We start from the raw sequence: 15,857 nt of genomic DNA on the forward strand, positions 1-15,857 counted from the left end.
CCATATCGGAACAATGTGTCGCATCTCTTTTATCGCCTGACTCTTGTCAAAATGGCCGCCGCCACTCGGTTCGAGTGTTGATTAAAAATAGTTAATCAAAGTTGAAAGCCGGCGCGTTATCGAACACTGGTTGCGTAATGAAAGGTAAACTAATTTTCGTCGGAATTAAAACACATGTTTGACGCATCCACTCGGCCATGGATGAGCATAGAGTGTGACGTAACCTGCGCTATCAGCTGCGATCTGGAATATTGACAAGCCAATCCGCTTATGGCTGTCGGCTGATAAGATAGCCAATGGCTCATTCCACCATATTGTACTGAGTTTAACGTCTGAGGCCCTGTAATGGTTTTCCCGTAGCGAACGCTCGCGATACACGGACGTGTGTATGATTCTATCCCGACTGTACTTCACAATTCCTATCCAATATTGTTCGTTCAGTTATCCCTTTACATTCTACAAGAATTTATTCAATAAGCAGGCTAAGTGCCGACATTTTTAATAAAGAGAAAGAGATTTGTATATCAAAGTAAGGCTGTGTTTTTTGGACCGTTAATAAAAGAAGAGAATATATAGAGGACAAAAATAAGACATGTATTAGTGTTAAATGATTCGAAATTTCAAAAGTCAACGAAGAAATCTTAGTAAGATTATTCAAATATACTACAACGAATTATAATATAATAGGTAAATATATTCACTACGAGGATGGCCGTAGATTTAGTAGGCCTACTACGTAATTCTAAAACTCAGATACACGACAGATTTTGAGTTCTTTTTTTATCTATTCGGATTAGATAAATTACATTTAATTATAATGAAATTAACGATTTGCTTTGTTAAATAAATTTCTACAAATATACAGTATCTTCTCTTACAACAAAATTAAAGGTACTTTTCTTTACTTAAACCAAGAAACTCTGAATGTGAAACACATAGTGATGAAGGATGGAACTCCGAACCCTAAGGGCAACAGAAGGTGAGTTCTGAGTTCTGTAGAGGACTCAGTTATTGACAAAAGATAGATCTAATGTAGTATATCTGTTTAAGTCTTGTAATTTCTCATAGATTCCGTAAAATCAGCTGAAATCCGGCTATTATATTTTAATTGTACAATTGATATCATCGAATCCGTATTCCATCGTACAGACTTCAATGAAAGGAAATATTTGTGCATACAATTCTGTCTTGTACATTCAAACGAATAGAGTATCACATACAATCCTTGTTTTAATAATCTGCAACATTAAAAATAATCGATACTGTATATTGTGAGAATTAGTTATGTATATATTTATTCGATCACATTAATTATATTTATTTAATACTTTATGAGTACAGTTTAGGTACGTAGCGATTACTTAATATGGAGGGAAAAGTGACATGACAAAGAATGACCGTTGTTAATTAGACACTTGAGTTGCAATTACAGTGGTTGAAGTAGTTACTGTATAACTGTTGTTAATACAAAGAAACTCATACAATGTTAATGTTAGAGAATGAGAGAGAACATCTTTAACAACCTATAAACACGTTGATCACACGTTCATTAGTGAATTATATACGCTTATCAGTATTAACATCTTATTTAACATCTTTATTCGTGAGTTGTATTACTCCTCGCCTTGAAATACGACAGGAACCTGTTAATTAGAGTGTTCCCATAACTACTCCGGGACATTGTCGGGATCCCAGGACCGGGAGATGGGAAGCACGCACGTCAGCAGGTGTGTCTGTAACTCCTATTCCCTACTGACCGTGTGAACCTCCTAGTATAATGTTGCTGTAAACGGTTAACAGCCTGTTGAACACATAACTGCTTTTAACTCGGCCCCTAAATCTTTTACTATCTTTGTCGAACGATCTCCCGCCCCCTCCCCGACCCCCCGACTCCGAATGTACCTATATTTCCACAACTGTTATGGAGCCTTAAAGCGGACTAAGTGGTGAATCTTTCTCCAGATGTAGCGGCGTGTAAACCGCCATAACAGGGTGTTAACGGCGGTCCGAAGTGCTGTTTGGAAAAACGACCGTAGTAAAAGTTTCGCTAAACAAGCAAGTGGATTATAAAAGCGATGGGTGGGGGGTTCTGTGAAGGGTTTCCTATTTCAGAAATTACAAAAACGGAGATGGGGTAATGTCAAGTAAACACTTGTTCTTGCGGTATTATTGGTAGATTATTTTTAAATTAATCAAGCCGTATAAGACGAATATTACACCGAATTCGCCAGACTTTGTAAAACCTGACAATAGACTGGGGCCAACGGTTAATTAAAGTTGATCGGTTTGTTTATATCATTTTATAAAAAAAAACTAAACTTATTAAAAACTCTTAAGTCATAACCGTTTAAGATACCGTACATTAGGGCAGGAGATATTATCGTTCCACGAAGAATGCGAGCAGTATTTTAGGAAATCGAATAATAAGAAACCAAGACTAATAGTTAAATATAAGGACAGTACAGTATACGAATTATGACTGGACGAAATTTAATTTAACATGGTAATATTTTTTTAATAACGTAGAATTGCCTTAAACTATACGTTTTAAAAACACTTTTTTCTTGAGTTCTGTTCTATTTAATATTTTTATATAAACAATAAAATCATTTCTTGCATTTATTTCATGTAAATTATAATAACAAATTACTTTTTTAACTTCAGTCGTTTTTACTTAGGCCTGTTTTACTTTTAAAGCCTGCAATTCTTCGTGAGTGGTCAAAACATTTTTTTTTTTAATTTGTACGTCTTTATGAAAGTGGTCATAAGAGGCTTTTCTTTTTACGTAACAACCTAAAACCTATTGATCCATCGATCTTAAAAGTGGTCTAGAAATACCTGAATGGGATGCTAGTACAAGTCGTGATTAATCACTGAGTCGTCTGTCCAAAAAGTAGACACATTTGTTGCCTCATTATGGACATCTCAGCACTGACTGTAATTTTACGACAATAACGGCTATTCCATTAGACTCTCTTGTATCACTTACCTTAGAATGTTTTTTATAAAAATCAAGGTGGAGGAACGGTTTTAATTACAGCAATAATTTCAAATATTATGCCAAAGTCCCGTTTCAATGAGATGTAGTAACAGTTGGAAGAGGGAATTACAATGTATCAGTAATTTGCTTGCTTCCATCGACCTATTCGAGAATCCTACCTTCTACATCTCATACCGATAAGTGAGTAAGATTGTGTGATGAAATCACATGTTAAGCGAAACACGAGGACCCGATCAAAGGATGTGCCACGTGGTAAAATGGGCCATAAAGCGGATAAATATGCCGGCTGAATCTCTGATCATCTTGTGTGATGAATACCGCCGAGCAGGACAGGAAGTACTAAGTGAAGTGTCTGTAATCACGCCTAATCTGTCACTATGTCGTGGCGATGGGCCAAGCGACACGTACCGGTCACATTCAGGACAAAGGAAACGCTGAGTGATCGAGGAAGTGCTAATGTCGCTTGTACCTCTTGTCCGACCGGAAGGAAGAGAGGTCACGGCTCGATCGGAAATGAATCATCAACAGGTGAAGATTAGTATGCGTTGCGCTCGATACAGACGCCGCGTCGCGTCGTCGCCCTACCGTATTCGACAGTCGCGGTGATATGACTTGTCACGGGTTTTAAAGGATCTTGGGGTACGAATATTCTTTTCAGAGTTCTAATATTGTGTGGAACAGGACTAGTCCGTTCCAGAGACTAAAGAAGCATGTAAAATGAGAAGAAGCAACTATTCTGAGTGTGCATCCACAGACAATATTATCCGACATGTTTGTATCACATTTGATACGTATGTACATCCAACTAACTTTTACAATTTGCGCTGAAAGCATTAGAATGCGACCCTCGCCTTAATTCACTTGTCGAAACCCTATAAAGTCCAAACCAGTCGTCAACAGGCCATTTACAGCCTGTCCAATCCCGGTCGTTTTCCCCTGGAAGGACAATCCTTATTCGCACCACACCTTGGAATAAGTAGTAAATGACTTAATTTCAAAAATTTTCCCCTGTTAACCCAAGTGTCTTACAATTTAAAAGGTCCACCCACCGCCGCCGTTTTTAGTTCCAGAATTTTTATTATGGTTAGCTTATCCATGATCCCTAAATAAACCGTTCTAGTCTTATTAACTCTTTGTTTTGCGATTGCTGTTGATAAATTATTAAAAAAATCTTCCTTTCCTATGAATGTATCTTATTTTTATCAATAATGAGCTTAAATTAATGAATAATGAAAATTTAAAACAATGCTCTTGAATTTCTCCAAATATGTAGCCTACATATAAAAGGCAAAACGTGAGTTTGGGCTCGAAGCTTGTCATCCGTGAAATAGCATATCCTAACACCTCATCGCATTGACGAGAGCAATTAACTAACACAGATGTACTCCATCAACTTATAAATTTTAACATGCAAATGCATCTGATACGGGAACCTAGTAAACCGTCAAGCAATAAACACAGGATCTTAATTCTGTCTTGTATGTTGCCAAGGAACATCTGGACGGTTTTACATTTCAAATCAAGGCAAGGATGCCGTTGTATTCTTACACAGAGAAGGATATACGAGATTATCATTTCCTTTTCCTAAGGTACCACTCTATAAATCCTCTATGGTGATACACGGACAACAAGCTGTGTTCTTGGATTTGAGTTATCCCGCCTTACCTCGAGAGGGACGCCGCGCCTGCTCGTGGGCCGGACACGTCTCTGAGCGACGCGACACACGATTATAACTAATTGCTCAAGTGGGCAACATGGATCAGTCATAGAAGCTCCCAAATACAATTCTATCTATAGGTCGTTAATATGTGGATCACAACCGATTTATTTTCCAGATTTAGATAAATTTGGGATTAATGTTTATAACTGTTCTTAAAGTTCAGGGTAATTATTTCGTGGTCATTGAATGGTGCAAGTAGTCGAATTAATGTGCTATTTTATTAATTACAATCAATATTTTACTGCAGGATCTATGGCGCTTTTTCTATTATGGTAGCTTAAAAACATTAAAATACTTTAACCTCTATACATGGATATTACAATAAATTAAAATGTGTGAATCATTATAAAAAACTGAACAACACTGAATTGAACAAGGGGCTCAAACTATTAATTAGTATTTGAGGCAGGATCATTTTAAGTAAGTTATTTGGATTTCTGATTCCAATAATACTGATACTATTCGTATATTTTCGATGATTTATTTACAAAAAGTTCCTTTTATTTTTAAATGGCAAAAAATGTATTACAGTAGGCCACTGTATCTCTTTAATAGGATAAAAACGAAACGATGCAAAATTGGTAATGGCAGTGAGGAAGAGAGGGTTTGCTTCTTTGTAATAAACGAAACATAATGCCAAGTGGTATAACTATTAGTTACTTAAAAATCCGTCAAACGGATGTCCAACCTGGAAAACACGTATTCAAGTGTTACGATGGTTTTAATCGAGCATCATTAAATTTTATACATTTTTATGGAGCAACTGAACACGTTGAATTTTTTCCCAAAAGGAACCATTTGGCCTACAAAACTGAGAGGCCGCGAACTTCGAGCGAAGTTGAAATTGTCCAGGAAGACATACCGATTCTGCGCCTATAACGGACACTGATGTTCGACTGACCACGGCTACGGAGTGGACTTACCTTTTCGGATAGGAGGAAGCGACCGCGCACATTGCCAGGATGACTGGGCTGTATTTAGTGTTGAGAACAGTTCGAGTTCATGAGATAATGGTGAATGAATGCACATTAAGATAGCCGACTTCTGGGAAAGTGACATTGTTCGACAGATTGGTACACGAGTAGAGCAGATACGGCCGGAAGCTGGCCCCATAACGTGAGATCGTTTACTATCGCGAATTGTGTCTAATAGTGACGTTCTACGGCATCTACTCGAGCGTCGTCAGCAGAACCGCTGTTTTCACTCGCATAAACATTCCTGAGATGGCTGACCGACAATCGCTGTTGTCCAACATCACTGGTGGTGACGTGATCCTCACTAGATTCGTGGAACACTCTTAATCATCGATAACTTTCTAGTATTCAAATTCCACGAAAAAACTCATTTAACAATTAGTCATACCCGATATTAAGCTGCAGTGGGGACACGTTTGTTACTGGCACATTTTGCTTCGTCTATGAATCATTGATAGCATTATCACTTTGCGACATTATTGCAGCAGCCTGACTGTGCAGTTCTTGTGATATAAACAGACTGTGGGAGTATTAGTTAGGATTAACCTATTGATAGTACTCTAAAAACTAAATTATGTTCAACAGAAGATATAAATGGTATGACTGCGTTATGTTGGTTACATACAAATTTAAAAAAGTATTCCCAACAATGGTATACAGTTATAAAATTATTTTAAAGCCATGAGTTGTTTCGATTATATTGATAGTGAATTATTTTAACACAGCAAAATATAAATATTTATTTAAAGTTCTGATGATTTACAATAAATAGTGCTGTAGTGAACTGCGATTTATCTGCATAAAATCAAACAATAAGAATTCAGCTACAACTTTTTAATTTTAGTAGCAAGAAATTTCATCAAAAAGCATGTTTTCAGAAAGAGCAGGTAACTTTGTAATAGCTAATGTAAGCGTACTATTGTGAGTGTTTCCTGGAGAGTTAATCTTTAAAATTGAAACCATATTTAAGGTACGTACAAAATCATCCAATAAATATTAAATACATATACTCTTTAATTCTACAAAAAGAATAAGAAGGCAATGTAAAAGATATTTTGGAAGTAACTAAATACAAATTCCATTAAACGACCAAAGATAACATTATAATTTAGTATTTTCTTTTCTTTTCGTACATTTAAAGCAAAACTACCTAATGATAAGAATTTTTCTGGATACAAGTTTTGCAAAATGACTTACATTGCAATAATTATAATTTAAAGAAGGTTATATTGTAATAATAGTATATTTTCAAAATGACATAAGGACAAATCAGCTAATTTATGAACAGTTTAATTGCTGACTAGGAACATCATTCATATTATATTTTCTCTGAAAATAAGGTATGTATTTATTTTGGTTATTTAGCAATTAAAATATAATTATAAACTTGCGCGGTTTGTTATTGATTTCGAACACAATTTATTCAATTTCTCTGGCATTCTGGCACTATGAATTGCCAACACAGAATAGTTGTTTTAACATGTAATAACCAACTCCTCTTTAAGTGGTATATTGATTTATATGACTCACTTGTTAAACAGAAGTGGTTACATTATAATAATCTTGTCACAGACGTGGTTCAGATACGTTGAATCAATCAAGAGCTTTCACACTGTTGGGGTTTCCAACTATCGCACTAATCGCTTCAATGTTTTTTAAATCCTCATATAAGTCAAAGATTACATTAATCTCAAGATTTCGTTTGGTAACTGATGAGGTAAAGGAAAGGTTCAACAGTGGACGTAAAAATATGAAGAACTTCATTTATGGGAGATATATACATTAACACTGTCTTCACTGAGCTTGATAAAACACTAGAGCTTTAGGTAAGTGATTAAATGTAAGAACATGGATAACCAGCTTACATTTTACTTAAAAACACGACAGTTTCTAAATTCAATGAATACACACAACCGTGTATATCCTGTGATAATAATACTCCTTACTCTGGGTTAGTCTTATAATACTGTTTACTATGAATACACACAACCGTGTATATCCTGTGATAATAATACTCCTTACTCTGGGTTAGTCTTATAATACTGTTTACAATGAATACACACAACCGTGTATATCATGTGATAATAATACTCCTTACTCTGGGTTAGTCTTATAATACTGTTTACTATGAATACACACAACCGTGTATATCATGTGATAATAATACTCCTTACTCTGGGTTAGTCTTATAATACTGTTTACTATGAATACACACAACCGTGTATATCATGTGATAATAATACTCCTTACTCTGGGTTAGTCTTATAATACTGTTTACAATGAATACACACAACCGTGTATATCATGTGATAATAATACTCCTTACTCTGGGTTAGTCTTATAATACTGTTTACAATGAATACACACAACCGTGTATATCATGTGATAATAATACTCCTTACTCTGGGTTAGTCTTATAATACTGTTTACAATGAATACACACAACCGTGTATATCATGTGATAATAATACTCCTTACTCTGGGTTAGTCTTATAATACTGTTTACAATGAATACACACAACCGTGTATATCCTGTGATAATAATACTCCTTACTCTGGGTTAGTCTTATAATACTGTTTACAATGAATACACACAACCGTGTATATCATGTGATAATAATACTCCTTACTCTGGGTTAGTCTTATAATACTGTTTACTATGAATATATACAACCGTGTATATCCTGTGATAATAATACTCCTTACTCTGGGTTAGTCTTATAATACTGTTTACTATGAATACACACAACCGTGTATATCCTGTGATAATAATACTCCTTACTCTGGGTTAGTCTTATAATACTGTTTACAATGAATACACACAACCGTGTATATCATGTGATAATAATACTCCTTACTCTGGGTTAGTCTTATAATACTGTTTACTATGAATATACCGTGTATATCCTGTGATAATAATACTCCTTACTCTGGGTTAGTCTTATAATACTGTTTACTATGAATACACACAACCGTGTATATCCTGTGATAATAATACTCCTTACTCTGGGTTAGTCTTATAATACTGTTTACTATGAATATGAAATTCTTAATACAAAATGAGAAGAAAGTACTATTTTATTGTACGGCTTTTGCTTTTTACAAAGAAGTTAAGACAGTTATAGTAGGTAATAATTGACATTATTCAGGAATGTGTGAGTCAAACAAATCAAAGATTTATGCATATTGTAGTCGAAAACGATATAAGTACTGGATATAAAATACTGTAGAATGATCCCATTTAAATGCTAAAATCTTTTATTACTAAATTTTTTTATTTATCATTAAAATATTATAAATATAATTATTTTTTTTATTATGTAATGAATTTTATTTTCTTATAATATTTCCGTCCCCTGGTTGAATTACATGTCAGTCTGAATTGTATTAGTCAGTAATTAATTAAGTTGGATATTTTATTGTTATCTGTTACGCTGTTTATTCCAGTCAAGAGTTGGAGAGATTACTGGGCCGAAAACTGTTTACAAAACTAAGGCTAATGATTGAGGTGGAGAAGTAAGTTTTTAGAATTGTAAATAGTTACGTGTGTTAGTGAGATTTTGACCAAATAACACTCTAACCTATACTAGACCCCGTATGTTTAAACTTCCCATCTACTACTCTGAGGACGACTAGTGAGCACCAAGAAGAACCCGAATCAATTTAATTGCGCTCGGAATCCAGACAGAACGGACGGAGGTGTCAAATCACTTGGATTTTTTTAGTCCCGGCCGGCGAGAAGAACGAGCGCCGCTGTCGGCGCGGGCGCGGGAGACGATTTACGATATGCGCAGTGTAAATACATATATTAATCGAACCGGTACGGGTCCGATTCTCACCTTTACGGCCCAAAGTGGTCCACAAAACGAACAAAACAAACGGAGAATCGGATCTCTGGCCTTGCCGAGAGAGAACACTAGTGTCGTAACGTGCAATACAATAACCTGTAGTTTACACTCGTTCAGTAGTTACTGTACTGATACAAAAGGACACAAGTCAGTTATACACCATGAGAGTTCCTCCACAAGCGGTGGCAGTTGATTTACACTCATTCAGTAGTTACTGTACTGATACAAAAGGACACAAGTCAGTTATACACCACGAGAGTTCCTCCACAAGCGGTGGCAGTTGATTTACACTCATTCAGTAGTTACTGTACTGATACAAAAGGACAAAAGTCAGTTATACACCACGAGAGTTCCTCCACAAGCGGTGGCAGTTGATTTACACTCATTCAGTAGTTACTGTACTGATACAAAAGGACACAAGTCAGTTATACACCACGAGAGTTCCTCCACAAGCGGTGGCAGTTGATTTACACTCATTCAGTAGCTACTGTACTGATACAAAAGGACACAAGTCAGTTATACACCATGAGAGTTCCTCCACAAGCGGTGGCAGTTGATTTACACTCATTCAGTAGTTACTGTACTGATACAAAAGGACACAAGTCAGTTATACACCACGAGAGTTCCTCCACAAGCGGTGGCAGTTGATTTACACTCATTCAGTAGTTACTGTACTGATACAAAAGGACACAAGTCAGTTATACACCACGAGAGTTCCTCCACAAGCGGTGGCAGTTGATTTACACTCATTCAGTAGTTACTGTACTGATACAAAAGGACACAAGTCAGTTATACACCACGAGAGTTCCTCCACAAGCGGTGGCAGTTGATTTACACTCATTCAGTAGTTACTGTACTGATACAAAAGGACACAAGTCAGTTATACACCACGAGAGTTCCTCCACAAGCGGTGGCAGTTGATTTACACTCATTCAGTAGTTACTGTACTGATACAAAAGGACACAAGTCAGTTATACACCACGAGAGTTCCTCCACAAGCGGTGGCAGTTGATTTACACTCATTCAGTAGTTACTGTACTGATACAAAAGGACACAAGTCAGTTATACACCACGAGAGTTCCTCCACAAGCGGTGGCAGTTGATTTACACTCATTCAGTAGTTACTGTACTGATACAAAAGGACACAAGTCAGTTATACACCACGAGAGTTCCTCCACAAGCGGTGGCAGTTGATTTACACTCATTCAGTAGCTACTGTACTGATACAAAAGGACACAAGTCAGTTATACACCACGAGAGTTCCTCCACAAGCGGTGGCAGTTGATTTACACTCATTCAGTAGCTACTGTACTGATACAAAAGGACACAAGTCAGTTATACACCATGAGAGTTCCTCCATAAGCGGTGGCAGTTGATTTACACTCATTCAGTAGCTACTGTACTGATACAAAAGGACAAAAGTCAGTTATACACCACGAGAGTTCCTCCACAAGCGGTGGCAGTTGATTTACACTCATTCAGTAGTTATTGTACTGATAAAAAAGGACACAAGTCAGTTATACACCACGAGAGTTCCTCCACAAGCGGTGGCAGTTGATTTACACTCATTCAGTAGTTACTGTACTGATACAAAAGGACACAAGTCAGTTATACACCACGAGAGTTCCTCCACAAGCGGTGGCAGTTGATTTACACTCATTCAGTAGTTACTGTACTGATACAAAAGGACACAAGTCAGTTATACACCACGAGAGTTCCTCCACAAGCGGTGGCAGTTGATTTACACTCATTCAGTAGCTACTGTACTGATACAAAAGGACACAAGTCAGTTATACACCATGAGAGTTCCTCCACAAGCGGTGGCAGTTGATTTACACTCATTCAGTAGCTACTGTACTGATACAAAAGGACACAAGTCAGTTATACACCATGAGAGTTCCTCCACAAGCGGTGGCAGTTGATTTACACTCATTCAGTAGCTACTGTACTGATACAAAAGGACACAAGTCAGTTATACACCATGAGAGTTCCTCCACAAGCGGTGGCAGTTGATTTACACTCATTCAGTAGCTACTGTACTGATACAAAAGGACACAAGTCAGTTATACACCATGAGAGTTCCTCCACAAGCGGTGGCAGTTGATTTACACTCATTCAGTAGCTACTGTACTGATACAAAAGGACAAAAGTCAGTTATACACCACGAGAGTTCCTCCACAAGCGGTGGCAGTTGATTTACACTCATTCAGTAGCTACTGTACTGATACAAAAGGAAACAAGTCGCTTGTGCATACCACGAGAGTTCCTCCACAAGAGGCGGTATTAGATTGAAATCTTAATTGCAAAACACATGCATAAAAAGTAATCTTAAACAAAGTATAATCCACCACAATGCTTAAGACCAATAAATATTTTAATTATATTAATATATTTTGAGAAAATAATGTTTTAGCTGTAATGAATTATTTTACAAAGTAATACAATAACCTAAACCAAGCCTCTCCAAAATTAAATTATGCCCATAATATATGATTTATAGGCATAAACTATATATTAGTTTTGTGTATGAATAGCCTACTATCTATAAAATAAAGTATAAATAAACTTAACGACCCTAAATTGGAAACTTTTTGTGTTAATAGATAATAATATTACGGACAGCAAGAAATTTAGACTTTTCTTAAGTATTAAAAAGCCATAAATGCCCGTCGATAGTGAATAATCTTCATGGAGGACATACAAGACAGAATATTATGAATTACACTCCACGGGGAGTCTTTATGGGTACAGCTTAACCGTTTCTGTCACACTGCAATTCACAGCTTTATGCAATCTTGTCGGCTTACCATTACAGCCCGAACCAGGTCTGCAGATCAATTAGTGTTTTGCAAGAATGGCCAGACAGACGTCAACCGCCTGGCACCGTGCCAAGTTCTGGTACTTAAAGTAAAACGGAATAGCGGTTTCCCAGAGTACTTTACCATCGCGAGGCGTTTTCCCTCGGTACAAATGTTACCGAGTACAGACACCCAAGACGCAACTTAGCTCCGATAGTCGCTACTGGTAGGACTGTTTGTTATTGTGGTGGATCTGATCGCAGAATAGCCTTACTGTACATTTCACATAACCGGCGACTGATTAGTCCTTTACCGAGTGAATTCATAATTACATTTGTATGAAAAGTAAATTATCCTCAGTAAATACATTGATGTTTGAACTCTTTTAGGATGCAAGATCTATTTTTAGTCCAAAATTTTAAAGGTGTATATTGTTAAGAATTTGCATAGGGCGTTCTAAAATGATCTTGTTTAAATTTTGTTTATATTAAAAATCAAGTATATCTATACATATTGAAATCAACTATAAAAACTTGATTTAAAACTTTCGTCATTTAGGCTGTAATTGTACTTTACAAGGTGATACAAAAAGTGTTACAGTGAAAAATACTGCTCTACAATTCTGTATGTGAATGAAGTATTAACATTACATTTTTACTTTGAAACTGTAAAGGTATTTCAATGCCAACCATTAAATCCTGCTACAGTAGTTGCATTTATACCTCATTAACAGTTTTACTGCCGACACGCGCAAATGCACACGCTGCATGTCGTGCGTAAATCATAATAAAGTTTTTTATTATTGGCTCTCAATTTCGACCGAATGTTCCGAAACTCGACTATACCGCTCTGTAATATTATCACTTTTTAATAAAAGTTGTAAATTTTTGTAGTAGTAATTAATTACATTTAGTCGTGTTGGAAGGGCAGATTTCACATTTTACTGGTACAAAGAATTGTAATTTTTCAAACGGATCTTAAAGTAGTGGACGGCATTCGGGTGGTTAAAGCTCTTAATGGGTGTTGATTTTTCAACAGTCCGTTATATTTTTCTTGATTTACAGTTAAAATAAAGCTTTCTTGGAAAGTATTCACTTTTACGTTATAGACAAGTAGAGGCTTACTACCAAATAACTCCTGTATCAGATCTTTATACTCTCGAGTGGCTCAAGCCCGGCGCCCACTGCTGGACTGAACTCGAGACCGGCCTAAGCCCGATGGCCCCAAACAAAGAAAAACTTAGAGACCGAGAGCCGCTGTTTTTGTCGACGCCGCCGCGGCACCGCCCTACTTAAGCCTAACCAGATATTAGGTTTACATAGGCGCGTGTTTTACATAATCCCAGATCTGGTAGTAGGTCTACTACTTGTGGTTTCCATCGCGACATTCTCCAGGGACGTTAATACTCCGAGTTTTCCTTTCATTTTAATTGTATTGCGCATATATCACCATGCTCTCTCTCTGCACGTCCATGCTCTATTTGACGTCAGACTCTCTGTGTGTGTCGTTGTTTTCCATACAAATTTCATTTATTTACTGAATATTGATACAACAATCAATATAGTTATTAGTCGAAATGTGGTCAGAAAGAATGGCGATACTTCAAGACACAGTATAATATTTACTGTATAATAATTTATCCTCGACAAAATATTAAAAACTGAAATAATCGGTCCATTGTATTAATCTTATAATACAATTTTATATGCGTCAAGTGATTGTCAAAGTTATGAAATGTTTCAAGATGATAAATCCGACGACGCCGAAGAATCCAAACACGAGAGCGCTCTCGGGTGGTGGGAGAGGACGCCTCGATCGAAAATCCGCGTCACGTAAGAAAAGAGCGATAGACAGATAAATAATGAAACCATTTAGATGGCATTAGGGGCCGGAGAGGGACAAAGCGGGACGGAATACAAAGTGAGCGAGAGAGAGGAAGGGAAGGAAGTGACGGCGCCTGAGGTCAACGGGAGATCTACGACTCTTGTAAGGATGTTCACACTTTTTGTGTTCGGACCAAAAGGTTTGGACGCCGGCTGATAGCATCGGTGACGCTATAATTTATAACAACGCCGGCCTATTATAGCGGAGTACGTCCCCCATTGATGACAACCGGGCCGGCCGCCACTCCACGCCGAGACTGCTCGATCCTCGCTCGATCGATCTTGTGGCCCGATCATATTTTTAATTGAGGGAAGAATAAGGATCCACAGTGTCAAGTCGGTTAAGAAGGTATTAAGAGTCGGCTAAGAAGTTTGTTGACTCCATGATGATATCTCCACTTACGCTCTCTGTTCTGAGGATCCTGTGTAGCAACTTCCATATTCTTATTGCTGATTCCAGGAATGCGACTTATAACAAGTGTCGAGCAAAGCGATTAAAGTATAAAATGTAAAGTTGTATGAAATCTTAGTTATAATGCGTATACAAGATTTCCCAGCAGGTAAACACTAAGATTTTATTATTTATCGGGTATTAGTAATAACAAGTTATCAGCGCATTTTAATCCATAATAATTTGTTATAGTTAAGAAAGTGCTTCGAGGACAACAAACCATCTAAATAACTAACTCTTAGTTGATGGTTTGTTATAATAGGAACCTAGACAAGCATTTTTTAACGAAAATAGGAGAAAAGAGTGAGTTGAATTTTTAAACACAATAAATAGCACAGAGGTAAAGTTTTCAAGTATAATGTCGTAAATAGGCTATTGAGTCAAAAAAGTAGCTATTTGCCTTTGGTCAGTTTTATAACTTGAAGAATTCTTGGATAAGAAAATTGTTTTGTTTGACGATATGTCTTAATTAAAGATTCTTTTACGAAAAAAATCATTAGTGTATCTGTCTTATAATAGTTGTCTAGCACTGAATATTTATAGTTGAAAATGTAATTTCCTTATACCATATATTGAAAAGAAATATTTTAAATGTAAATTCCATTGTAAAGTCTATATTTCAATTGAAATAAAATGGCATATAATGCACAATTTCATACAAAAGTAATTTCTATCTAACCTTAATTAATCACAAAGTTTTTAATTAAATTGCAAAACCTCAAAACAGTTTAGTTATAAAGTAATTTATATTCAGTAAACAATGCCTGAGTTATCACAAGATTTTCAGGAATTATTTGACAAACTAAAAAATATACGAAAGACAAACCTGCCCAAAGAGAAATGTTGGGTGAAATAAATAGTATTAACGAATAAGAAAAGAACATTTAACAGATCTTAAATTGAAAACATATATCAAAGAATCTTTTAAGAAACTGTAATTACTGCTTCATATCTAATACCAATATACAGGCCGTTTAATGTTTAAAATTTAATTCTGTTATACCACTCATTAACAACAGAAATAGTTTTAATGAAAATTGTAAAGCAAATGTTATATTTGGGTTGTAATAGTAGTCTTATATTATTGTTATTCAGTATGTGATGTTTATAATAGAAACATCCCACAATTACTGTACACTTTGGACTTATAACTAAATTTTTAAAATTATGAAACAATATATT

General features: G+C 36.1%; 1 protein-coding gene across 3 annotated transcripts in view; it reads right to left on the minus strand.

Moving 5' to 3' along the window:
* The window catches only part of LOC124365766 (iroquois-class homeodomain protein IRX-4), a 94,222-nt gene that overhangs the window by 57,772 nt on the left and 20,593 nt on the right, over positions 1-15,857 (minus strand). Inside the window, exon 1 of one of the 3 annotated variants that reach the window (XM_046821787.1) lies at positions 5,645-5,786. The exons of the other annotated variants lie outside the window; for them this stretch is intronic. The gene's annotated coding sequence lies outside the window, so the exon portion shown is untranslated. Of the gene's footprint in view, positions 1-5,644; positions 5,787-15,857 lie in introns of those variants that run through there. 3 annotated transcript variants of the gene reach the window in all.

Source organism: Homalodisca vitripennis, chromosome 1, assembly GCF_021130785.1.
Source record: "Homalodisca vitripennis isolate AUS2020 chromosome 1, UT_GWSS_2.1, whole genome shotgun sequence".
Taxonomy (NCBI): Eukaryota; Metazoa; Arthropoda; class Insecta; order Hemiptera; family Cicadellidae; genus Homalodisca; species Homalodisca vitripennis.